Source organism: Leptonychotes weddellii, chromosome 1 (assembly GCF_054177405.1).
Source record: "Leptonychotes weddellii isolate Sample4059 chromosome 1, ASM5417740v2, whole genome shotgun sequence".
Lineage (NCBI taxonomy): Eukaryota > Metazoa > Chordata > Mammalia > Carnivora > Phocidae > Leptonychotes > Leptonychotes weddellii.
In genome coordinates, this window is record NC_138369.1 from 27,423,638 (window position 1) to 27,450,650 (window position 27,013).

General features: G+C 42.6%; 3 long non-coding RNA genes across 3 annotated transcripts in view; all 3 read left to right on the forward strand.

Moving 5' to 3' along the window:
- The window catches only part of LOC145716777 (uncharacterized), a 37,835-nt gene extending 10,979 nt beyond the window's left edge, over nucleotides 1-26,856 (forward strand). Inside the window, exon 3 of the long non-coding RNA XR_014139664.1 lies at nucleotides 26,380-26,856. This is a non-coding gene — a long non-coding RNA (uncharacterized LOC145716777). The remainder of the gene's footprint in view (nucleotides 1-26,379) is intronic.
- Nucleotides 1-27,013, forward strand: part of LOC145716792 (uncharacterized) — a 412,414-nt gene that overhangs the window by 309,942 nt on the left and 75,459 nt on the right. The window lies entirely within an intron of this gene.
- Nucleotides 1-27,013, forward strand: part of LOC145716773 (uncharacterized) — a 115,582-nt gene that overhangs the window by 43,134 nt on the left and 45,435 nt on the right. The gene's annotated exons all lie outside the window — the stretch shown is intronic.

Consider the following 27,013-nt stretch of genomic DNA (forward strand, 5'->3'; position numbering starts at 1 on the left):
CCTCTTTATATCCTACTAAAAAATGATTTAAGTTAGAAGTAAATGAAAGCATGCTTAGTCTGGATAAGTTTGTTTCCAGATCAATTTATTATTTTTAATAGAGCCTTCATATACATTGATACCGTAACTAAACTTTATAACAAATTTCTGTTGTGAAGCTTCACGCAGCTGATTGGGACCCATCAGAGTGTTTTGACACCAAGCTCATACAGGTGTACTGGTCTAATACATTGTACCGTCCTGCAGTCATTCTGATGGCTACCAAGCACCTGCTTCATGATTGACAACCCACGTTCCTAGGCAGGAAAAAACACTGGCTTCCAATAATAATAGCTTACAAATGATTATGATACTAATGGGAGCAACTGGGTTCTACTGGTGGCTACTTCAGTTCAGAATTTTTGCTGCATTTGCATGAGCTGTCTCATTTAACCCTCTGGAAGTCTACGGAGGTGGGTCCTTATACTGTAGTACAGTTAGGAAAAGTGAGGCAGGGAACAATGAAGTGAAGTGTCCATGGTCATACTTCAAGGACGTAGCAGAGCTAATATTTGAACCCAAGTAGTCTAATTCCAGAACCTATGCTCAACGAATAGCCTATGTTTGACTTCCCATTCTTTTCCCCGTTTTCTCTTTTCTTTTTCTTACAGGTTGAAGAACCTCAAAAGATGCTTTAATGATAGGCACATATTTTTGTTGCTGTTGGTGCACTTTTTCTCCTTTTACATTTCTCAGAGTCCTGGGAGGGAGGCAGGAAGCCCAGCCTGGAAATAACAGAAAAGGAAACAGAGGCTCTGAGAGGCTGCATAACCCCAGCTGTGTAGCCACAGGGAGATCTCTGGCTCCATACCCAAGCACATCCCATTTTCCAACACGCTTAGCCTCAAGCATCTAATTATTACAAGGTCTTGAATTAGATGTGTGGGTTGTGCAAAGATATATTGCAAGGACTTTCTGCCCCCACACTAGAGAGTCCATGGCCACAACCTATCCTAACCATGTTGACCCAACAAATACTAGAAAGACAATATTGTCTTCCGAAAGACAGAATGATAGCATTTTCAGTCACAGTCGAGGTTTAGAAGCCATGGTGCCTTTTTCAGCTTTTCCAAGTGCAACACAGCAACCTTGATGGTTTTCTGGTAGGAGATGTCCCCGACACTGACATCTTATTGCATGACAAGAAGACAACAGTGGTCAAAAGGGGCTTTCCCAAATGTGAGTCCAAGATGCTGCTGAGATGTTTTCAGGATCTAAAATAGTCACTTCCATCCCAAGTCCTACAGGGTAATTATAGCTTTGCCATTATTCCTGGCCTGGCTGGGATCCAAAACTTGGCTCTCACTACCGATGCTGCCTTACCTCGGCTGTGATGGACCCCTTCCATTATGGGTATGAGGACCAGCTGAGCATTCTGAGCTTGTTCTGCAGCCCAGCTCTCTCCTAAACAATCCCTGAGCAACTTGACTTTGGCAGGTCTTGAGGGAGGAGAATGAAGGAGCCAACCTTTAAAAGAGAATAGATGGAGCAAATGGAACGTGTTTCCTAGTCCACCAGGCGGGAAGTGTGCTTGTAATTTTTTCTCCAGGTTTGGGTGTGTATTTATAGGCTGTTAGAAGGAGTGGAGAGTGTTAGGTAGATTGGCTTCTCTCTTAAGGCAGAAAAGAAAAACATCCTTCCCCACCCCATTTCTTTTTAAGGCTACAGTTGAAGTCATGCTCACCTTCCACTATGAGGCCCGGTGATGTTTTTCTAATTGTCTGGAGTGAGGTCTGCCACACTTCCTTGACTACACTTCTCCTTCCTGTCAGGGACAGGTTCCTGGGGTCAGGCACGCAGCAGACTCCAGCCCAGTGAGCCAACTCAGAATTCAGGAGCCACAGTGTCCTCCAGATATGGAGGCAGGGGTCTCAGACTTCTGAACTGGGACGTGACTATAAGCCAGAATCAGCGCCCACACAGAGTGGCTGAATTCAGGCGTGCTCTGCCTCTCTATCCTAGTTGTTCACAGTCCTTCAGTAGTAGCCTGAATTATTAGAGGGTTTTGGCCAATCACCGGAGCTCTGTGCATTGGGTTGGCCAATCACCAGAGCCCAAGCGGAGAGGAGGTGGGGCTCCCTGAGGTGCCCTTCACCTCATTAAGAGCACTGCCAGGAGCTTTAATCTACGTGATTTTAAAATAGTCCTCACGACCACCTCCCACGATATAAATGCTGCTATCATTCTCATTTTACAGATAAGGAGACTAAAGTTCAGAGAGATAAACGTCTAAGATTACACAGTGTCTTGTGGTTTGTATTCTGACTCGAAGCAGAATCTGTGACCAGGATTTGAGTGAAAATAGCGTATTTGGGATGTTCAGGAGATACCAGTAAAGTCATGGGAAAAATAGGCACAAAAAGGACGGCTGCTAATAAGGAGTGTGATCTTGTGCCAGGGGAAGATGAGAGTGTTGCCCTGCAGGGAAATCCTGGGAAAACAATGTAGAACATACACCTCAGAGTTTTCTCTTCCAGAAGGTGAGGGAACCACAGAGTGTATTCTCACACCAGCTTCTGTCCATCACTGGTTAAGGGTGGGTGGGGTGCAGATGGAGTGTGAATCTCCCAGGTTGGCCAGAGCCCCTGCCAGGACTTTGCAGAAAGCCCCCAGGCAGAGGGATCCAGATACTGGTAGTTAGAAGCCCCCCAGCCTGCATTAAGGCCCCCAAAATATGATCTAGAAACAAATAGTCTGCTACATACATTTCATTACATAGCCATAACTTCCACTCTCCCAGATTTCTTGCTGCACCACAAACCAGCCCAAAACTGGCTTAAAACAACCACCATTATATTTGTTCACAAGTCTACGGGTGTGTGATTTGGGCTGAGTTCAGCAGGATTCTTCTTCTGCGGGTCTCACCTGCAGTCATTCATGTGGTTGTACTCCTTTGGTAGCTTAACTGGGAGCTGCCTGTTCTAAGGAGACCTCAGCTGGGACAGTTCCTCTCTGTTCTACATAGTCTTCATCCTGTGGCAGCCAAAGGTTCAGCAAGCGTTTTCTGTGAAGAGTCCGATAGTATTTTTGGCTTTGTAGGGCTTCCAGTTGCTGATGTAACTACTCAACTTTACTGTTGTAGTGTAAACCAGTCGGAGACCATACATAAACAAATGGACATGGCTGTGTTCCAATAAAACTTTATTTACAAAAAAGGTGGTAGAGTGGAATTGGCCCATGGGCCATATCATGGGACTGCACCTTTCCAAAGAGTTAAGGCAGAAACTACAAGGCCTCCTGAGACCTAGGCTCAGAAATCATACTGAGTCCTTTCTGCTGCATTCTACTGCTCAAAGCAAGTCACCAAGTGATACTCTACGCTAAGGGTAGGGCTATAGACTTCACCTCCTGAAGGAAAGCTCTGCAACATCATATTGCAAAGGGATATGCATTCAAGGAGGGGAGGAATGTTGGGGTCCATCTTTGCCAACAGTTTGCCCTCCACCCCAAATCTGTTTGATTTCAGAGCCCTCTACATTTAACTACCACACTGTACTCCCTCTCTCTATCTCCTCATGTACCTGGTTCAGGGATGAGGTCAGGAAGGTAGGCAGTTGTTGGCTGCCTTAGATCAATTCAGTCCCAAATTGGAACAAGGTCTTTGCTGCTCCAGGTAATGAGATTTCCATGTGTTAGATATCAACTTTAGAAATGGAGGCTTAGAGACCCAGAGAGTTCTCTAGTCCACTCAGTTACCCCTTATATGAAAGAATCCCTTGTATAAATTGCCCAGCAAATGACTGAGCTTCTGCTTGATGAACCCTTGAGACAGGAAGGTCACTATTCCAGTCCTTCTCCCTCAAGTCATTCATATGTCTCATTCCTCCTTCCATTCATCGAATCGTTCAGTCAAGTGTTCAGCGCCTGGGTACCAGTTCCCGAGTTAAGTGATGTACAAATAAACCCAGTAGCTTCTTTCATGGAGCTTACAATCAGTTCCTGTTCTGCATGACACCTGTTTTCAATTTTCTTCTTGGTCACATAGCTCTTTGTTCTTTATGGTCTTTGTTCTGAGGTCTAGAGTGGTTGTTCTTAGCCCACTGAAAATATTTAGAAATACTTGCCCCTCTTTACTGAAATGAATTCCATTTATTTTCTGAAATGGATTTCACAGTTATGTAGATATCTACACTACTGCAAAAGAGCCTACCTAATGCATTAACTATAATTAATAAAACTTAAAGGGAAAGTAACATAATGAAGTCATGCATATTTCAATAGGTAAATATTCTAGAATTCAACTAGATTAGATACTGAAGTAATTGAATGTTATCCTAGACACAGAATCAGGTTTGTATGTGGGGTTGGCAAACATTTCTGGAAAGGGTGGGATAGTAAATATTTTAGGCTTTTGGGGCCATGTTCAACTCCGCTATTGTACTACAAAAGCAGCCACAGACAGTTCATAAATGAGCATGATCGTGTTCCAACAAAACTTTATTTACAAAAATAGGCAGTGGCCTGGATCTGACCAGCTAATGGTAGTTTGCTGGCTCTTGGCATAACACAAGAGCTGTGAATGGACACTGATAAGGATATGTTGTGTGGGCAATTCAAACATCATTAACATGACTGTCAGTGATTTTCCAAAATGGTGGTGAGTACTTTTTGGCAAAGTTCTGAAGAAAACGAAGTACCATCCTCCCATAATCTACCAAGCAGTTAGTGACTTTCCTGGAAAATTCAGCATATCATACTACCCGGCAAAAAAAAAAAAAAATTTGGCATCGTTACATAGTTTTAGATAATTATATGCAGGTATCTCCTCGACATAAATGTCCCATGGGATATTTTAAAGGCATAAGGGTTGCAGAATTATTTTGTATTGTGAGGACTGAGTTGGGCCCTGAAAGAGGTTTCCGCTTTTCAACTGTCCCTGCCCATGAAATGGCTCTTGTGCTCCTCAGGCTTGGCGACCACCAGAATTAACCACCCCACCCCCAGTTTCTCAAATGTCCTGCATTACACAGTGCCATTCACTATTGAGAACCCCCGTTCTAGACATACTCGCAGTATTAGTCTTCTCAGGCTGTCATAACAGAATCCCATAGTCCAGGAGACTTAAACAATAGCAATTTATTTTCTCCCAGTTCTGGAGGCTAGAAGTTAAGATCAAGGTGTCGGCGGGTCTGGTTTCTCTGGAGGCCTCTCTCCTTGGCTTGCAGAGGGCCCCCTTTGCTCTGTGCCATCACATGGCTTTTTTTCTATGTCAGTCTGCTCCTGGTGTCTCTTCCTCTTCTTATAGGGACATTGGTCTTATTGGATCAGGGTCCCGCTCTTAGGACCTCATTTAACCTCAGTCACTTTTAAGGGCCTTATCTCCAAATACAGTCACATTGGGGGTGAGGGTTTCAACCTAGGAATTTTGAGGAGACACAGTATAGTTCCATAACACAACCTCATCTCCACTGCCTAATTCAATCTTCTCATTCTACTCTTTTTTCAGGGCTCATGGGAAGTCACTCCTCAACATAGCCTTCCTGGCCCATGGTAACGATAATAATGATTGTTTCACGTGTCACCTTACATTTGACAGAGTCCTTTTATGTAAATACCCAACCGTTTTTTGAAAGTTTCTTTCCCTTTTTTAGCCAACTTTTAAAAAAGTGTAAAGCCTTTAAAGTTTATAGGAAAAAAATACAAAGAATTATCTAGCAAATATCCATGGGTCCACCACCCAAATTTAATGGATGTTCAGATTTGGGGCCATATTTGATTCAGATGAATTTTATGGACTAAAACACCAAAGGTTCAGTTGAAGTGCCTTCTAATTTCATCCCCTCCTCTGTCCCTGAAGTTGTGTTTCCTTCATATTCATGTTTTTATATGTTCGGTAGATGTGCATTGATCCATAAAATACATAGAATTATTCTGTCCTTTCAAAATATACTGAAGGGATATTGTACTGAACACAATTTTTCTTTTTCACATTACGCTTCGGTTTCAGAAATTGTCTGTGTTGGTATGTGTAGATCTAGTTCGCTCCTTTTTCATTGCTATGTGGTGTTTCACTGTGTGAATATGCTACAAGTTATTTATCCATTTCCCCTTTGATGGTCATTGGGCTTTGTAATTTTTCACATGACACACTTCTGTGTAGGTCATCTTGCGCGTATGTGTGAGAGTTTCTCAAGAGAGCTGTCAAAAGAAACCCAACTGACAGTGAGTTAATGGTTCAGGAGACTATTCTTCCTAACTGAATAGCGAGCCTGGATGTAGGCCTTCCAGGCTGCCGTGGCAATTGAGAGATGCCAAAGGATAGGGCATTTTTCCATTTCTCTGCTCTGCCATCCTTAGAGGATGCACTTCTATCCTCAGAATTGCTCTTTTCATGGCCACGAAATAGCTGTAGCAACTCCAGGCCTTGTGTCAAGTTCCAGTCAGAGAGAGGTAAAGGAGCAAAAGTCAAATAAAGCAGACTCATCAGTTTGACTCTGTAAGAAGAAGATTTCCTAGAAGCCCCCTCAGTCATTTTCGCGTTTACCCTGTTACCAGAACAGGACCATGTGCTTCATCCCTCAGCCAGTTAGAGGAGGATTTCCGGATGGTGTGGGGCTGTGGGAAAGGGTTGGGTCAGCTGACCAGTTGTATCTGGCATACTGCCCAGGGACTCATGACCCTAGAATATGCACACCTCAACACTCCTAGATATTGCCAAGTGATCTCCAAAGTGGTTGAACCAATTTACAGTCTTGCTAACAAGTATGAAAATTCCAGCTTCCTCATGTCAAAATCAAAGAATTATTATGAAGCTACTGTGTGCATAATGCTAGATCAGGTCATTTATTAAAAAAACAAACAAAACCCCCAAGTCAGTACTTTTAGAGCTTTAAGTGATGTGCCTAGAGCTTAGTATACACTGTCCAATAGGCCTGTTGGACTCCCTGCCCTGCCCCCTACTGGTGGGTGATTCCATGTAAGCTTTCCTGAGCCTCAATTTCCTCATCTATAAATGGGGATAAAAGTATCATCTATCTCATAAAGAGGTTTTAATGATTAAAAGAGAAAACATCAATGAATGACTAACATAGCACCAACTACAGAGGCAGGTTGCCATCAATATTTTAGAGAATAGATGCCATAGATAGGGTGACCATATTTTTGAACCCCAAATGAGGAATCGATATGGCACTTAGAAGTTCTACTCATCGAAAAACAGGTTTGCATATTTGAAGTGGGGCCATTCTGAAAAATGTGGAGTGATTTTTAATGTCTTAATGAATACGCTTATACTAAAACATGGACCTCACATTATCTGACTCTGGAACTTTGTAGAAAGTGGAGCATGTTTCAAAATATGGGCCTCAACAAAAAAGGTAAGCTGTGATCAAATCACCATGAACTAAACTCATATCTTATTCCTCACCTTGTGGATGTATTTGCTGAGTTTTCCTTTTTTTTTTTTTTTTTTTGTCTACAAGCCCTCAGAGAACAAAAGTAAGAATATTAAGCTCAAACTTTATGAGATTTGTCAGTAAGAGTTAAGATATGAGTAACCTGGGGAAGTGGGAGAGCAATGGAAATTATTAGATTTTTACAGGGAAAAGTTTAGGAGGCTGAGATTATTAAATCCAAAAAAAGAGAAATCTAAGGGGAAATGTCATAATTATCATTAAGCTCCTGAGCATTACCTTTGCAGGGAACCAAATGAAGTGGAATGAGTTTAAATGATGGGAGGGTCCCTTTAGGAAAGAATACTCCAGTAATAAGTACTGTTAAATCTTCTCCAGGTTTCCAAATTATTGAGTAGCCTAAGAAAATAGACTGGGTCATACTTTTCTGCAATGGTTTATATCCCTCCAAGGTCATAAAAAGCCTGATCTTTAAGCATTTTATTACAGAATTCTGAAGCTTAAAAGAACTGGCATGCTTTGTAGTTCTCAAAGGTACCAACCATTCAACATATGTTTACTAGGTGTCTAATTATATATTAGGCATGATGCTAGCATCTGAGGATATAGCAGAAAACTTGTTGGATCCTGCCTGCCCTCATGGAGCTTATAGGCCACTGTACTTAGAAATCTACGGCACAGGCTAAAGAAATCTGCCTGGGTGGCTCAGTCAGATAGGCGTCTGCCTTCAGCTCGGGTCACGATCCCAGAGTCCTGGGACTGAGCGAGTCGGGCTCCCTGCTCAGCGGAGAGCCTGCTTCTCCCTCTGTTCCCCCTCCTGCTCGTGCTCTCTCTCTCATGTTAAAAAAAAAAAAAAAGAAAAAAGAAATCTCACAGGGGCCAGTTAGTCCTGATGGAGTGGGCTGGGCAAGAGGGTCCAGGAAGGCTTCTGGAGGAGGTGAGGTGTGAGCTAAAATCTGGTGGAGGAGTAGGGATGAGTAGGGTGGAATGAGAGGCCCGCAGGAGAGGGTGATTAAAGGTGAGGAGGGGCTAGAGACAGGACAGCAGGCTTTCTTATGGGAAGAGTGAGTCCAGAGGGGATGGGCTACATTGGAGAAAGGCAGGGTCTGAAATACTGTTTGTTGTCTGTTGTTTGTAACACGTTTACTTTTATAGTGCTCCTCTATTATTTTTCTTTGTTGTCTTAACAACCAGGACATTATCATTTTATCTTAAAAATCATTGAGTGGCTCCACTTGAGAATGAGCTCTGGTGGAAAAAAAACTCCCCTCCCTTTTCTCCTTAGCTACACACTGGTTTAAAAAAAAATCACGAGAGACTCTGGACTCCGGGAAACAAACTGAGGGTTACAGAGGGGAGGAGGGGTGGGGAAATGGGGTGACCGGGTGATGGGTATTAAGGAGGGCATGTGTTGTGATGAGCACTGGGTATTAGACGCAACTAATGAATTGTTGAACACTACAACAAAAACCAATGATGTACTATATGCCGGCTAACTGAACATAATAAAAAAAAAAAGAAAAAAAGAAAAAGAAAAAATCCAACAGTGGTATAGGGAAAGGGAGGAAGAGTGGACAAATGGGACCCTGGAAGCCATATTAACCCACCTCTTCTGTTTCAGGAGTTCAGGTAGGACGGCCACCGGATTTGGGGCTGTGTCACTACTTGCCATGTAGCATCATAGTTAAGAGACTGTACTCTGTGCACTGAGTGTTATATGCAACTAATGAATCATTGAACATCACCTCAAAAACTAATGATGTCAGGGCGCCTGGGTGGCTCAGTTGGTTAAGTGACTGCCTTCGGCTCAGGTCATGATCCTGGAGTCCCGGGATCGAGTCCCATATCGGGTTCCCTGCTCAGCGGGGAGTCTGCTTCTCCCTCTGACCCTCCTCCCTCTCATGCTGTCTCTCATTCTCTCTCTCTCTCAAATAAATAAATAAAATCTTAAAAAAAAAAAAAACTAATGATGTCCTATGTGTTGGCTACTTGAATTGAAATAAACAAAAGAGACTGTGCTCTGGAGCTAAGTGTCTGCTTCCAGTGGAGAATGACTGGCAATGTGACCTTGGGCAAATCAGTGTACATCTCTGGACCTCAGCGCACCCATCTGTAAAATGGGAATACAATAGCAGTTCCTTAGAGAACTACTGTGAGCATTAAATGAGTTAAGGTATATAAGGTGCTCAGAACAGTGCCCACTACATAGATAATCTGAACTAAATGGCTAGTGGTGATTATCATTGAGCTTAAGGTAAGGATCAGTAACCATAATGGTTCTCACTGAGTTTTTAATAGTCACTGTGCTTCTTGCTCTGTGCAGACTTCATTATCTCACTTAATATTCAAAACCACCTTGTAATCAACTCCTTTTGCATACAAAGGATCTGAGGGTCGGGAAGGTAATTAACCTGTCCAAGAACAGTGGCGGTATGATGATTCCACCAAACCCAATCTTGTACCACTTTGATGAGGACGATTGGAACCTGGTTCCTTACCTTTCACTCAAAGTGCCTTATTTTCTTTGCAGCTGGGCTGGTAGACTCTTTTTAGAATTGTGTGGTCAGTCTAGAAGTATGACTGGCTCTTTAAATCACCCCCCCAGCTGTTATATTAATAAACATGGCTTAGATAAGTGCCAGAGAATTGCCAAAGAACAGCCAAAGGAAAATTATCAACATAATTTGCGTTCTATCAACAAATGTGTCTGGGGCACACGATGGGCTTGACTCGCTACCAGGGACATAGATGGTGACGGAATTCAGGACGAAAGTTTATTCTCAGCCTTCAATTGCTCACACTGGGGGCCGGGAGTCCTATTTCAGAAAAGCATAACTGACAGATTCAACACAGTTGTGAAATAACACGGTCCAAGAGCAAAGAGCACAGACTTGCCATTCCAGTGTACCAGTCTGCAAAGCCGGCTCTCCTCACTTCTAGTTAGGTGACCATAGTTAAAAATTGCAGTTCCCAGTTTCACTTACCTGTGGGGCTATGGCTACTTAGATCTCAAACTCCTTGCAGGCTTTCGTGAACATTAATGGAGATAAAGGGGACAACATGAGTAGTATGCTCCACCCCACGTGGTTAGCACCCACATTATCAGCAGAGAATTAGTGTTTTGTTTTTGGAAAGAGTACATTACTTCCCAAAAGGTTTTTGGAGAATGTGTCCTGATGCAAAAGAAAGGGGCAAGAAAGAAAAAGACATTCCAAGAGGGCAGAGACGTTGATCAGAGGGCTGATGGGGGAGCAGTGGGCTGAGTCTGAGATTCAGCTTTTGGGAGCACTCCCTGTAGACTCTGGTATCTGGATCCCTTTGCAAGATTTAAAGGAGCCTGAAAATTTAGGAGGGGAATCCTAGTACTGGGAGGTGAAAGAAGATGGCTTCTTGGACAGGGAGTAGGGCGGTCCTGTCCCTCCTTTCAGTCATAGATTAACAATGACTTAATTCTAGAAATATTGTCAGCAAGTAAAATAAATAGACTAATCACCATGGGCAAATTGTATGTTAATACATCTAGGCATTGTTTCCAGGCTGACCCTTAAATATACGTTTAATCAATCTAGATGGATGAGTCATCCTGTTCTTAATTAATCTTTTTGGACATTTATAGAGAAAAGGCAGTCTTTACAAAGACCTTATAAATGTGTTTAGGTTTAGTATGGATTTTATTTATATGCATAGCACGAGCGGCTGTTACTTCTAAATGATGGCATATTTTGAATGTTCTCAGACCTTCAAGATGTTTTATTCCCACACTTGGGGAGGGAATCAGGGGTGAGTTGAAAGGAAACACATGATGGTCATTTTCCATGGCATGAGCTGCTTAATCTTTCTAGAGCGTACATGTTTGTTTGGACTTTTCAGCATTGCAAGCAGATGATGGGAAAAAGAGATGGGTGCACTCATTCTTCTGGAGGCCTTTGTTGGGAAATGGTATCACATTCAGAGATCTGTCTTAGTTGGGGTGACCCTCGGCTCAGTCTCCTCTGCCATGGAAGTCATCATTCTCACAAAAGCATTTCCCTGGAGCCCAAAGGCTGGCTCTTACACCGACACCAAGGCAGGCCCAAATGCACTTGTCTTTGTGGGCTTTTGTTGTTGTCTGCCATTGCTGTGATCTACTGTCTTCTGGGACACTGGGAGTTTGGTTCTGGTGCTATCTGCGGTAGGAATGTGACTTAAATGTGAGCCAATTCTCCTAGGACACTAGGCTGTGTGTGTGTGTGTTGCTGAGAATGGTATCACTCAGTCCCCCCATTTCTCTTGCCTACCAGAGTCTTGTGCTCCGGGATCAATTATGTTTGCTACTTTCATGATCCAACCTTTAGCTTCCAGTGTTCATTTGTATTGAGCAACTATGTTGTAGTAGGCACTGTGCTAGGTGCTGAGAATACAGTGGTACATCCTACAGGTTAAATTCTAGAAGCTTATATTCTACAGGTTTGGAATAAATTGGAATTCCAGATACTGGTAAGTGTCATTAAAAACATGAAACAAGGTGCTGGGATAAGAATGGCATATTTGAGAGACAGAAATAAGTCCAGGCTGGCTGAAGGAGAGTAGACAAGGCAAGAAATGTGTGGAAACTCAGCCAGCAATCTGGGCAAGGGCCAGATTACGGTAGGTCTCAAAGACATAATAAGGAATCTGGATTTTACTAGGATTGTGGTGGGAAGCCACTGGATGGTTTTAAGCGGGAGACTGGCAAGATATGATTTAGGTTTTAAAGAGATCTCTTTGGCAGTTGTGTAGAACCTTTTTACTCAAAGCTTAGTCTGTGGGTAGACCACTAGCATGAGCCTCACCTGGGAATGTGCTATAAAGCAAAACCTTGGGCCCCACCCAGGCCTTCTGAAGCAGCATCTGCACTTTTAATAAGATCTTCAGGTTGAAAGTGCCCTTGTAGAGAATGAATGGAGTAGGGCAAGCAAGAGTCCTTTTACAAGCCCCCCAACCTCGCTTTCTTCTCAGGTATAGGAGGTGAGTTGTTCTAGACAGATTTTGAAGGGCCAACACAAGCTTGCTTCCAAATGCTACTTCTGATTGAACCATTTATCATAAAGTTTATTTGTTCAGTGATCTCTCTAATTCTTACAGCACTCTGTCTTGCCTTTATCCAACAAATGAACTGTGTGTGTGTGTGTGTGTGTGTGGTGTTTCACTTCTCTGTTGGTCCTCTAACTCCTTAGCTCCCCCCCCCCCCCAAATGACTACCATTTCCATTAGGATTCCTAGTGGCTGTTACATAAAATACCCATCTCTTAAGAGAAAGATAGCTGGATCCTGTGACAAGGTTTGTAGAAGGCTGGCATTCATATTTGCAGTCTGGCCATCCTTGCTATCCTGTTTCTCTCAGGGTCTTACTGAATGCTGTTGGCATGTATGTCAGCTAGCATTAGGTTTGCCATAAATTAATAAACTTATAACAGGGGTGCATAGATAGAAGTTTATTCTCTCTCATGTCAAAACCTGGAGGAAGGCAGCGTGGGGCTATTATGAAGGTTCTATTCCATGAAGACTGCAGGGACCCAGGCTTGCTCTATCTAAATGATCCACTGTGTATGGGTCTCTGTTTCAAGGTCACCTCATGCTCCAGTGTGGATGCCAACACATTAAAATCCCAGCCATCAGGAAAGAAGGAAGGAAGAAGATGGAGCTAAGGAAGCACAGCAGCAGACTTTTCAGGAAGATTGACAGAGCCGCCACATGATCCTTCCACTTACAGAGTCCTGGCTAGAATTTAGACCAGTCGCCCCGACTCTGATACACAGGGCAGCCAGGTGCCTGGCTAAAAATCAGAGGTCTCTTTCTACAGAGAAAGGGGGGAGTATTAGGGGAATAACTAGCAGTTCCTAACACAGCATGTTTTAGGGAATGTGATTTGACATATCTAAATATACAATGGTACCTCCCCACCAAATTTAATCTAGGCTGAATATTTTGTGCCATCATGTCATTATGGTATCTTGTAATTCTTTCCACTTTCTTTTCCAAAGAAAAATAGGTGTCTGATTTAGCAAGAATGCATTTCTGCATTCACAGTTGAATTATGAAGATAAACCTCACCCACTTGAAGATAAAAGAAAATCTGGATAGAAAAAAAAATACGCAAACAGTTTATTAACATGTGTATCTTTTCCTGAACTGGGTCTTTATACAGCAAAGGAATTGGAGGTAATCCATCCCTTACCCTAGAGTATTCCTGATTCAGCAACTCCAGATGCCATGGTTACTACCAAAGAATTGGAGAAGGGTGCAAGCCCTAGCCTTTCAGAGGACTCTCCTAAACTGCAACATTTAGGTCTGGAAAGGGCATGTTTCAAATGTGTCAATGCACTGGCCAGGAGGTCAGGCTATGGAATCAGATAGGCCAGAGCTAAGAAATGGTGTTTCTTTGTCCAAGCTGGTTACTTTTGGGCAAATAATTGCTGATCTCTGTATATATGCTAGTTAAGTGGAGAGAACATACTATCAGTTGAGGGTTCATTTGGAAATTAAATGAAACATTGTATATAAAGCTCTTAGCCCAGAGCCTGGTCCATTGTAAACACTCAAAAAAAAAAAAAAAAAATTACGAATTCAGCCCAGATAGCAAATAAAAAAGATTCCCCCCCAAGGGATTTTTAGGGATATCCTTGAATCATTTATATGGTATTATTTATTTTTTCAATGATTGGTTCATCCATCAATGCAACAATGACTCTTACTATGTGCCAGGTCCTAGTAGCTACTATTTGTGGGAAGGGGCAGGAAACTTACTAAGATAAATAAAAGTTTCTGTCCTTAAAGGAACTCATTGCTTAGCATAAGAGAAAAGAACTAAATGAGTAATTATTTTCCAGTGAGAAAAACACAAAGAATAAGGTGTTACTGACATAAGAAGAATTACAAGAAGGAACATCAGGGGCGCCTGGGTGGCTCTGTTGTTTAAGCATTTGCCTTTGGCTCGGGTTGTGACCACAGGGTCCTGGGATGGAGCCCCGTGTCCGGTTCCCTGCTAAGTTGGGAGTTTGCTTCTCCCTCTGCCCCTCTCCGCCCGCCCCCCCCCCAATCTTGCTTGCTCTCTCTCAAATAAATAAATAAGCAAAAATCTTCTAAAAAAAGAAAAAAAGAGAATCAAATCTGTGACATTTCCTTGATGCATGAAGACATCATAGCTTTTTTAACAATTGAGGAAAGCTTTTTTAACAATTGAGGAAAATCGTCCTTGGGAGTAGTAAATTACTTCCGTCTTGTCAGATGACATACCAGTGGGTTGGTGAGCTAGCCGCAGGCCTGTGCACTAGAGTCTCTAGAGGAAATTCCAGGTGGAAAAGTGTTTTTCATCACACAGGGAACCACTCATTACCATGGCAGGATCTGGGAGCGAGGGACGACTAGCATCACAGTTTGGAGTGCACGGTTCTGTTTTGGGCTTCCTGCGCATGCAAGCTAAGTTGTCTCCCACTTTCCTCAACTGGCTGATGGGATTCTTATAACCACGGCAGGAACCCTGGCACTCTGCTAAGACGGCAGCATGCTGTGAAGTCTTCACACCTTTTCTAATAGGCTGTAACTGAGAACGAGGCATTTGACTCTTCTCCCTGCAAAGCTCTCCAGTACTCCTCAGACAAAGACCACAACTTTTCACATGGTCTAAAAGATTTGGATCCTGTATCTGACCCTCCTCTACCTCCCTTCAATCCAGGATAGCAGTTCCATGATCATTTCAATGTCTATGAATCTGAATGTCTTATGCCATGTTTCTTCTTCTTTTTTAAAAAAGATTTTATTTATTTCTTCATTCATTCATTCATTCATTTCGAGTGTGAGCAGGGGGAGGTGCAGAGGGGGAAGCAGAGAGAGAGAGAATCTCAAGCAGACTCCCCGCTGAGCAAGGAACCCCAGGAGAGGTGCGGCTGGATCTCACGACCCCGAGACCAATCCCTGAGCCAAAATCAAGAGTGCGACACTTGAGCCACCCAGGCGATCCCCGTGTTCCTTCTTGATCTCTCTGTTTCGGTCACTCTGGCTTTTTTCTCCAGTCCTGAACACTCATCATGTTTCCACTTGTGATGGGATCTCTGCACATACCTAGACGGATCTTTCCTTCTGCTCTTTGTCTAGATTAGGCAGAACTTACCTCAAGAGCTTCATACCCTCCTGAAGCCTCACCTAATCCTTCTCTTTTGGGGGAATGGAGGAACTTACTTTGCACTTAACATGTCAAGGTATTTTATTTTTATGTTTTTCACTCCAAGGCCTGTAGATAGTCATTTCCTACCTACATTATTTTTCTTCTTGATTCTTTTCCTTGGAAATTCTTGAGTATTTCTCTATCTTTGGTCTCTGCTGCAAGTTATTTCTTCCTTCTAGGCCGCTCTGTTCAGAAGCCCTTATTCTCTTCCAGAATTGAGCAGGTGAAGACAGGAAGGATAGTAGTGATGTCAATGACAACCGACATTCATGGCCCTATGTATCAGCCTTGTCTGCAGATGGCTGTCCTGCATGGGGGCAAATGGCTCTCCACCCCACACACTGTTAACAAGGAGCTTCTGTATCCTAACAGAAATCCCCTTGCTTAGACTTCCCTGATCCTTATAGCCTAACTGGCCAGGCTGGGGTACCTAGTCAATCACTATGGTAAGGGGGGGACGGATTCCCCTGCATTTCGTCCAAATGAGGGCCTAACCCTGCAGCTATGAGTGGAGCCGCTCTGACTCTATGGCTGCTACTCAATGCGAAATGGGTGGGATTGAGGTTAAGGACATAAAAACCATGTCCATTGCAGCCATGCTTCTTCTCAGGTACCCTTTCAATCAAATCTTGTGGGCAGGTTGGCTCATGACACTGCACAGATCGAACAGGCTGCTTATCTCAGACCTTGAGAGGAAGCAGACCCACAGCTTTTCTAGCAGGATCTTGTATTCTTGGCTACAGTGTTTGCAGGGACTAAATGCCTATCCACTACTAATTCCTGGTGCTGATCTCTCATAGAGTAGGGGTACCACCGGGTGAATAAACATACGATTAAGTTTGTTAACCTACATTTAGCACCCAAATCTAGAAGGCCTTTCTCAAGAAGGTGACTGATTAGATTTGTTAGCTTGTTTTAAGATCTGATCACTTCTAGGATGCAGACATATAAAACCCGGCTTACTAGGGGAGGGGGTTGGGAGGATGGGTTAGCCTGGTGATGGGTATTAAAGAGGGCACGTTCTGCATGGAGCACTGGGTGTTATGCACAAACAATGAATCATGGAACACTACATCTAAAACTAATGATGTAATGTATGGGGATTAACATAATAAAAAAATTAAAAAAAAAAAACCCAGCTTACTTAGACCTATGCTCAAACTTCCTTCCAAAGATGGCTCAATCTCATCCCGCCAACTACAAGATTCCCAAAAGGGAGGGGTTTGTGTGTGTGTGTGTGTGTTTGCTTTTGTTTTTAAAGTTAAGGCTATCGGTGAAAAGGATCCACATATGGAGAAGGGAAGGTGAGTGTTCTCTAACAGGCATCACAGCCAGCTGCACTTGTTAAAACACAAATTCCCCATAGTTTCTGATTTATTAGGTTAGGGACAAGGCCTAGGAATTTGCATTTCTGACACATGCCTGGGTGCTGTGGCTGCAGGTACCAGGCTTTGAGAACCACCTATCATGATCCTATTTGACCATTTGGGGATGGAGAATAGGATTTCGCCAAAGCTTATCATGTGCCCTTTGGAAAGTCTGGCCCTAAATTTGTAAACACCATTATCAGTTCAATCCAGGAGAGCAAGTCCATGATTATTTTTATGTCTACACACCCAAGTGTTTTCTTAACCATGCCTGTATTAGAGCCTAAAAATGCCGCCTCCTTCCTGGAACCATTGGAAACTCTTCTCTGCCCTCCTTCTCCTGTCCAGTCAACTATGGCTGGATCAGGGAGCTCACAGTGGGAACTGACCAAGCTCCCTGAGGATCCCAACAATCATCCTGGCAGCATCCGATGAGCAGAGTGGTCTACAAGAGACTGGTCCTTGGCTAATGGTTCTTCCAGCATTATGGCTTTCAAACCTCACACCACCCCTGTGCGTAGGTATTAATATTACCCCATCCTCTGGTGAGAGAACGGAGCCTGGGAAGGGGCTAAATAGTGTTCCTTCTTTGCCACATGTGAATTGAGTCCAGCCCAGTCTGACCAAAAGTCCAAGCTCTCGACAGCCCTGTTGTATTATTAGGTGAACATGCAAGAAGAAAGTGAACTGGGGTGACTCTTTCCACCATGATCTGAAAAGCTCTCCTCCCTGTCAGACTCCAGCCCTATGCATCAAATTTCCCCGCTAATCTAAGAAAACACTGAAAGGGCTGTGCGTCTGGAATACCTATTAATCAGAGAGAAGCCAAAAATCCCTACCACAGCATGTTACTTCTTCTGTCAGTGTCCCTAGAGAGAAGTCACACCATCCATTATTTTGATGGGTGCTGGAGGGAGGCTGAGGGTGAGATCAGCCCCAAACAGATCCAGAAATTATTGGCAAATACAGCTGTGAAGGATGTGCTTTGTACATTTTTTCAACCTTTCATTGAGGATAGATAGCATATGACTGTAAGCAGTTATCTGTTTGAATATGCAACCCAAAAATAAAAAGTCTTACTGAGGGAAAAATTAAGACAATCAGAAACAAAGAAGAGAAGGATGAGTGTTGTATTTCTCTCCTACTCAGAGCCATAGTGGGTCCTATTTGTAGTCCATTCAATGACTGCCACTTAAATTATTTCTAAGCTTCTGACCCCAGGTTGTTCCTAGGCAGTGAAAAAATGACCCTAGGTTTGTCTGTCTGTACACTGATGTCTCTCCATGTCTATGCATCAAAAAAAGCAATTTTTTTTTTTTTTGTTTTTGCTTCCAGAAAACTGTAGACCTCAGCACGAGACTGAGCTAAAACTGAACCTTGGCTGGAAGAGTGTTTATAAATAGTTGAGCTGGATGGCAAGAACTTGGTGGTTTTTCTCTACGTTTGCTATTATAGAAGGTTATGTGTTTAGATTTGCGCTGTAACCTATCAGGAGGTTTTGTGTGGGTTTGGACTTGACTCTCACGTCTTTTTTATTTATTATTCTAGAATCACCGGCCCCATACATCTTCCCATTCAGCATGAGTTTCTAGTAAATGGCAAAGGCCCCTTAAATCTGTCTTCAGTTTTAGCAGAGACTGATCCAAAACCTTCACAATAATCATGGGTGGGCATTCACTGAAGAGCTCACTGTCATGTTTATTTACTCAGTTCAAAGGTAGGAGGTGGCCCGGCAACTCCAGGAAGGAATGCAGATGCTAAGATGGTCAGCGGTTAAAAGCTAGTGCAAGCTAAATGGTTGCTCTTGGAGGAAGCTGGCTGGAACCATGACGCCACCTAAGTCAGAGTGGAGAGCTAGCATATTGCATTAGCATTATTGTCACCATGATTATTTCCCAAATGATCCTTTAATGGGCCCACTGTACCTTTAAACCTGTAACTGAGATACAGATCATTTATCTTCTGTTCAGCAGTCATTAGAAATGTCCAAAGCAGATTTCAGCCCTTCCAGCTCCAGATCTAATCTTTGGCTCCTCCAATGGTGGTTCTACTTTTATGTGCCTTTATATGCTTAGGATTTGCTTTTAAACTTTGACTCATACAGTATAAAGCTGCACTTGGTGTTCTGATGTATTCAGGGTATGCATCGTTTTCATGTTCACGGATGGCGGTTTAAGAAAAATATTTTTCAGAGTCATTTTGACATAGGAAGTTCCCTGTGCTGAGATGTGAGATACAAATACTCAACAAAATTCCTCCTAATGCCACTGCTGAGGAGATGGATTTTTCTCTCTTGCCTTTTGCTCTTGGATTTGGTTTTTCTCAGAAAAATTCTGCCTGGAATAATTATGACTATTAGAGAAGGATGAAAGTAAAGTAAAGTAGTTTAATTTTATTTAATCTTAATACTTTATATATATATAAATATAACCTATATATATATAACCTGTCATGAGTACATTGTAGTCCCCTTCCCACTTGTACAGTTTAGTGATGTTTTCTTCTGATCTCAGAAGGCTTAGAATCCTTCCAGACTCATGCATTGAGTTTACAGTATGAAGGAGAGCTAAAGTGAAATAAGTCAATCAGAGAAACACAATTATCGTATGATTTCACTCATATGTGGAATTTAAGAAACAAAACAGAGGATCATAGGGGAAGGGAGGGAAAAACAAGATGAAATCAGAGAGGGAGATAAACCATAAGAGACTCTTAATCATAGGAAACAAACTGAGGGTTGCTGGAGGGGAGGGGGGTGGGAGGTGGAGATTGAGTAATTGGGTGATGGGCATTAAGGAGGGCACATGATGTAATGAGCACTGGGTGTTGTCTGCAACTGATGAATCACTGAACTCTACCTCTGAAACCAATAATACACTATATGTCAATTAACTGTATCTAAATTTAAAAAATTAATTAACTAATTTAAAAAGAAGGAAAGCTAATATACATCCAGTTCCTACAGTTAATAGGTTAACTTTCTCTTATTTGCCAATTTGAAATCTGACACCTAGAGTCCATTAGACTGATAGCTTATTGAAGTCAAGCACTATTCTAAACCCAGTTCTGTGTCCTCATCACCTAACAAAGTGCTTGGCTCCTAGGTGTGCATTAAATGATTGTCAAATTAAGTTGTTTTATTTCTGCATAGCTCTAAGTACTTAGTAAACACAGGATGATAGAATGAGATAAAATGTAATTTAAAGAATAAGAGGGGACATTCATTTTAAAGATGAGGAAACAGGTACGGAGAGGTGATGTGACTTGTTCCAGATTGCGGAGTCAGAACTATGGGAACTGGCTTCAGGTCACACCATCCCAGTATGAGGCTCTGCTCACCACAACCTTCACTTATAGCTACAAACATTGTTAAAGATAACATTTTACCCTTAAAAGTCATGTTACCCAAAATCTGTACATTGAAACTCTTAACCCCAGTACCTTAGGATATGACCATATTTGGAGATGGGGGTCTTTACAGAGATACCCAAGTTAAAATGAGATCACTAAGTCAATCAGAGAAACACAATTATCATATGATTTCACTCATACTCCCTATGACTTGAATCCCTAAAAATGGGGGAAATCTGGATACAGAGACACGCATAGAGGGAAAATAATGTGAATGGATGGAGGAAGAAGATGGCCATCTATGAGTCAAGGAACGAAACCTGGAACAAATCCTTCCCAGCCCTCAGAAGGAACCAACCCTGCTGACACCTTGATCTTGGACTTCCAGTCGTTACAACCATGAGACAGGACTTTTCTCTTGTTTAAGCCACCCAGCCCGTGGTACTTTGATAACGCAGCCCTAGCAAGCTAAAACAGGTATTTGGTATTCGTTTCCTATGGCTGCTTTACAAGATGCCACACACTGTGTTTATATTACTTCCGCTGTTCTGCTGTTCATACTATTTCACCTTTTTTTTTTTTTGACATCTTAAAAACTTTTATTGATACAGGTTCTTTTAAACCTTTAAAGTGTGATGTCTTCACAGTTCATGTTCTTCCACGAAGTAAAACACATTTGGTTCTAAGTCTGTTACAATGAAACTCAAAGCCCTCTGTTACATATTTGCATGCCACAGCCCGAAATGAAGATGGATACAGGTGTGTTTTACTGGCAGCGTCTACTCCATGGGGCATCACTAAAACAGTGAGTGGCTCCTGGTAACATTCCCAAGAAAACAAAGTACAGTTTTCCCTTAATTTACTCAGTAATTGCATTTGGAGAATTTCAGTACATGTTAAAACACTGCAGAGGTGCTATATGTTTATTTAAAAAATGGAAGGTGACTTGCAAAGCAAGAAAATAAGAAGGAGTTGACCAGTGGCGGCCTTCAGAAATATGGGTGGGATCAGTAGAAATGGGACAGGCCAAAGCATGGTCTAAGAATTATTTCTAAGGTCTAATCCAGTGCTGTCCAACAGAGCTTTCTATGACAAAAGAAATCTTCTGGATGTGTACTGCCCAGTATGGAAGCCAGTAGCCACACAGGAGTATTGAGCACTTGCCGTGTGACTAATGTGATTGAAGAACTGAATTTTTAATTTTATTTAATCTTAATTACTGTATAGTTACCCGTAACCAGTGACTCTTGTACCAGACAGTGCAGGAAACATACACTGACCTGAAGCTCTTCATTCTGTTGGTTGTTTTGAAACCTTTCCTGCTCTCCTACCCCTTAGGTACTAAATGTATTTTATCTAATATCTGAGTTATTTCCATGTAAATTAGTTTTCAGAGGTTAGTTTTTGATGTCAATGTACACATACTGCCAGCCAAACAATTTTTAGAGGTGGAATCATGAAGCAAAACAATATGCTTTAACACAAGCTAGAAGAGGTTATCAGCCTGAGAAGCATACCAGGGAGTGAAAAACAATTAGGTGGATCACGTTATTTTAATGCCGTGTCTGGGTGTTCTAAGCTAACTTATCTCCTGCTATTTAAAGAAAGTTGCCAACATTTGCCCTCCTGTCCTATGAGGAAACGTGCCATATACCCTTTCATTTCATCCTGTTTAGACAGTTGTTTTAATGCTCTTTTCTGATGTTATCCCCGAACACACAATTAACAGATTTCTGCTAAGACTCTAGCTGCAGTGAAAACTGTCACTTGTACGTTGCTTCAGCCCCAGCTCACATACACTGCTTGGCAGTCAGATTCTATAATCACTTTAAGCTGTTCCATCCGAACTATAAACTCTATGGAATTTTAGTGCAACCATTATTTTCTTTTTAGGGCAAGTTTACCTCTTCTGTTCTTAGCCTCTACCAAGCCTGCCGTGCCACTCTTAATAGGCTATGAAAGTTTTATGGGTTTTTGGCCATTTTGCCTCTCTCAGGGTATTCTGATGCCAAAGATATCAGAGACATATTCCCATTTCCTTCAGCCAATGACTTGTCTTTGCCGGCTGCTTTATTAAAAGGGTGCACAACGCTGGGAAGGAGCCCTGAGATTTTCTGGCATGATAAACTGGACTATACACTGAGCCTGTTGTTCCAGATTCCAGCCATTGGCCTCTCAGCTTTGGCAACCGAATCAGAATGTGTCCTTTGGGCATAGCACCGTAATAAGTCCAGCACATGGCCTCTTCCTTTCCAAAGTCAAATGAACAAGAGTGGAGCTTACTGAAGATCTTTGAAAGAACTGTTGACTCCCCATTGCCATTTGAAAGTCACTTACTTTAAAAAAAAATGCTCATGTAACGTGCAACTTTACAAAATATTAAATACAGGAATGTGCCATGAAGATAATAAGGTACATATCCTGTGACGTAGCAATTCCATTTTCAGGTATCAGAAAAATAATTTACCTATGTGCCCAAATGAGGCGCATTAAAGAAAGACAATGCCAGCATTTGAGATTTGCAAGAGTTAGGAGCATCTAAATGTTCATTTGTAGGGGGAATTGATGAAATTAACCCTGGGACATCCCTATAATGGAATAACATTTGAAAAGATGCATGGATTTAGTTCTAAGTGCTGATAGTGAAGGATATTTAAGATAAATAAGGGGGTGGTGAAAGCAAGGTGTAGAACAGTGGAGTTAGTTTGCTTCTATTTGTGTTCTCAGAAGGCTTATTTATACTAAGAAAAACCCACATACTGACACATGTGCTTGCGTACGCAAAAAACATTTTTGGAAGAAGACCCAAGAGCCTGTAAAACTGTTATTTGAAGGAGATAGACTTGTTTTATTTTGTATTCCATTTGTACTATGATTTTTTTGAAATCAGGAACATGGTTTAATTTTCCTAGTAAGAAATTACTTAATAAACAGACAGTAAGAATCAGCTATAAGCCCACTACTCAGAAAATGCTTTGATATTTTGGTGTATATTCTGCTCAACTTTACTTTTGCTCGTACATGGCATACGTTAGCTAATGTCATACAGCCATTTTGTGATTCATTTCTTTCCCAAATAAAAATCTCTCGTGTTAATAAATATACTTTTTTGTTTTAATAAACTTTATTGACAAAACGCAGAGACAATAAAATGCACCCATTTTAAGTGCATACTGTTTCCACAAATGCGGCTGGGCGTGTACGATGTCATTTTTAATGGGCTGCATAGAACCGCTTCTTACTAAACAGTGATTTCTGTCTTCCTGCTCATAGCTAATTGTTCAGGGATAGGTCCATGAACGAAGTCAGCCCAAACTGAGCCATTCCTGGAATTTCTGGTGGAAATACCATAATTAATTGCCAGTTCCACACAGATGGATGTTTAGGATGTTTCAAATGTTGAGCTGTTATAAATAATGCTGAGATAAATGAACATTTTTGTAGCCAAGTCACTGCACAGATCCTTAATTACAGGATTTTCTTAGTAGAAGTCCCTAGACATAGAAATCCTGGGTGGGGGACACCTGGGTGGCTCAGTCGGTTAAGCGTCTGCCTTCAGCTCAGGTCATGATCCCAGGGTCCTGGGATGGAGTCCCACATCGGACTCCCCGCTCTGTGGGGAGCCTGCTTCTCCCTCTGCCTCTGCCTCTCTCTCTATCTCTCATGAATAAATAAATAAAAATCTTTAAAAAAAAAAAAAAGAAATCCTGGGTGGAAGGATATATATGACGTATTGCTACCTTTCTCTCTATAGAGAGTCAGACAATTTATATCCTCTCACTCTTCACCTCTCTCTTTCTGTTCACCTCAACCTATTAGTCTTTGCAACCTGGCCAAGTGTGACCAGGATGTATCAGCACAGCTTATGAGCTGACCAAGCAGTTAGAGGAGGGTGCAGTGCATGTGAAGAAATTGTGACTTCACAGAAGGAAGATTTGTTCTACACCTCCCACCTCCCAGGCTCAAGCAGCTGGCTCCCCTGCTTGGAGGTCGCTTCCCCCATTCGCAGGATTGGGCCTTTCTTCTCCCTTAGGATGCTGTTGCTCAGCTGTCACCTCCTCAGTCAGGTGTCCCTGTCTAGTCAGGTAACATCCGTATCCCTTGCGCTTCTTCCTGGCTTTATTTTTCTCCCTAACACTTACTCCCTCAGACTTCCCAGATAGTTTTCTGTGTTGTTTATTGTCTCCCTGTGCTAACCTAGAAGCTTCATAGGAGCATGGGTTCAGGTTTTGTTAACTGTTAAATGTGTACTGAGCGCAGGGTAGGCCTCCAATAACTTGTGAAATGAACAAATCATACTTTACAGTATATAAAGCACTTTTACTCTAAGCACAGCCTTACAGGCTTGCTCTTCAAGGAAATCATCATATTCCTTCATCAGTGGAGAAATGGGTTACGGCAGTTGCGCCAGGGAGCCCATGGAGTGAAGGGGTGAGAGTCGGGACACCTGAATTCTAATGCAGGGTCAGCTTCAGTAAGCATTCTTGGGGTCCTCCTTTATCATGTGAGGGAGCCGGACCAGATGGGCCGAGGTCTTTCCCAGTACCACTATTCACTCACCTAAAGGGAAATGGCCACCATTGACCCACAGATGCTGCCCATCAGCGGAGGCCAACCCTACTGCACTGAAATATAAGGACTCTGAAACTGGCTCTAAAAATGCCCCCCCCCCACCCTGATGCAAGAAAGGGGGTCATCACCAACATGTCTGCTTATCATAACAGAAGGTGTCAGGAGGAAGTACCAGCCAAACTGATGGCAGAAAGTCCCTTTCCTGGAATGGGGAATCCCAGCCCTCTGTAAATTGTAACATTCTGTCCTAGGTGCTTTGCCTGAGTGTGTAAATTCTCCTTCCATTAGTCAGGATTCTTTTAGTCACAAGAGCTGGAAACCTGACTTTGATTTACATATAACTGGGAGTTTATTGGCTCAGGATCCTAAAAATTTCAGGCAGATGTTAAGCTCAAGCAAAGTCATTAAAACTCTGTCTCTCAGCTCCGTATTCCACTCTGTTGACAAAGTGGATGCCCATGGCTCCTGACTTATGTATTAGCCTCTCAGATCACCTAAAGTTTTCCCAGGATTGCCATCAGAAGTACTAGAGGTGGTTCTGATTGGCCTGACCTGAGTCAGAGGCCCACCCCTCAGAAATCATCTCTACAGCCAGGGAGATGGAACGCACAGCCTGGCAAAGCCTCAGTCATGCCTCCTCCCCTAGATCCTAGTGCTTAGGCTCATCTCATCCACACCGCGTGGACTGAGAGAAAAAGGGGAGATTCTCTACGTGAAGACAAAGGTACTTACACTAGGGGAAAGGGATGTAGACTGGGCAGGAAGAAAGAACAAAAGTTTACTGTCTTTTTCCCAATCCCTCTTCTCTGTCCGTCTACCTCTCCAAACAGCTGCAGGATATGGATTTTGTTCTTGGGGTGATTGTTGTGGTTGTTGAAGAATTAGAACATTAAAAAATCCATTTGGTTGTGAACTACTGGGGGAGGGAAGGGAATTCCCTCCCTCCCCATACGGTCCTTGGAGATACCCAGGGCTGTCCAAACCCCACAGCTAGTTGTCACAGCTTTAGAGAAACAGCCAGAAATTCTTGCCTAGGAGCTGCCCCAGCTTGCTGGAAATGTAGCAGGATGCGATGGACAGAAATGTGTCTCAACAACAGATTCGAGGGGTCACATTGCTGATGGCCCCAGTGTGCAGGCCCAGGGGATGATGCTCCACAGATCCTGCCAGCATTCTGGGAGCTGGAAGGCTTACCAATTATAATCTGGAATCTTTAAAAGGGCCAGTTATTCAGGGCTTAAAGATTTGAAAGGAAGACATTTCCTGTGTCCTTGTTTCCCCTTCAGAGGACACAAAAAGACAAGCTTCATACTAACTCATCTCTTCTCGCAGTGGCCCACCCCCAACATACTCCAAAGACAACTGTAGTGCTTTAGAAAACACTGTAGAGAAAGGACGGATGGTAGAAGAGTGAAGTATAGAAGTAGTAGAGTGCAAGGAGTCTCATTGCCCTTTTCTTAAAGAGTGAAGTATAGAAGGTTGGTTGACTGAAACTTCTCTGCCCCTTTATCTACAGATTCCCCCTCACAGCATACATGCCTCAGGCCCTGTGTCAGGCACTGGACATGCAGAGACAGAAGACTTCATCCTCATTCCCGAGGTGCTCATAGTCTCTGACTAGGGTCTTGGTTGTCTGAAGCTTAAGAAACTATGGGAATAAAGGGCTAGTATCCAAAATCTATAAAGAACTTATCAAACTCAACACCCAAAGAACAAATGATCCAATCAAGAAGTGGGCAGAAGACATGAACAGACATTTTTCCAAAGAAGACATCCAGTTGGCCAACAGACACATGAAAAAGTGCTCAACATCGCTCAGCATCAGGGAAATACAAATCAAAACCTCAACGAGATACCACCTCACACCAGTCAGAATGGCTAAAATTAACAAGTCAGGAAATGACAGATGTTGTTGGGGATGCGGAGAAAGGGGAACCCTCCTACACTGTTGGTGGGAATGCAAGCTGGTGCAGCCACTCTGGAAAACAGTATGGAGGTTCCTCAAAAAGAGCTACTGTCCAACCCAGCAATTGCACTACTGCGTATTTACCCCAAAGATACAAATGTAGGGATCCAAAGGGGTACGTGCACCCCAATGTTTATAGCAGCAATGTCCACAACACCCAAACTGTGGAAAGAGCCAAGATGTC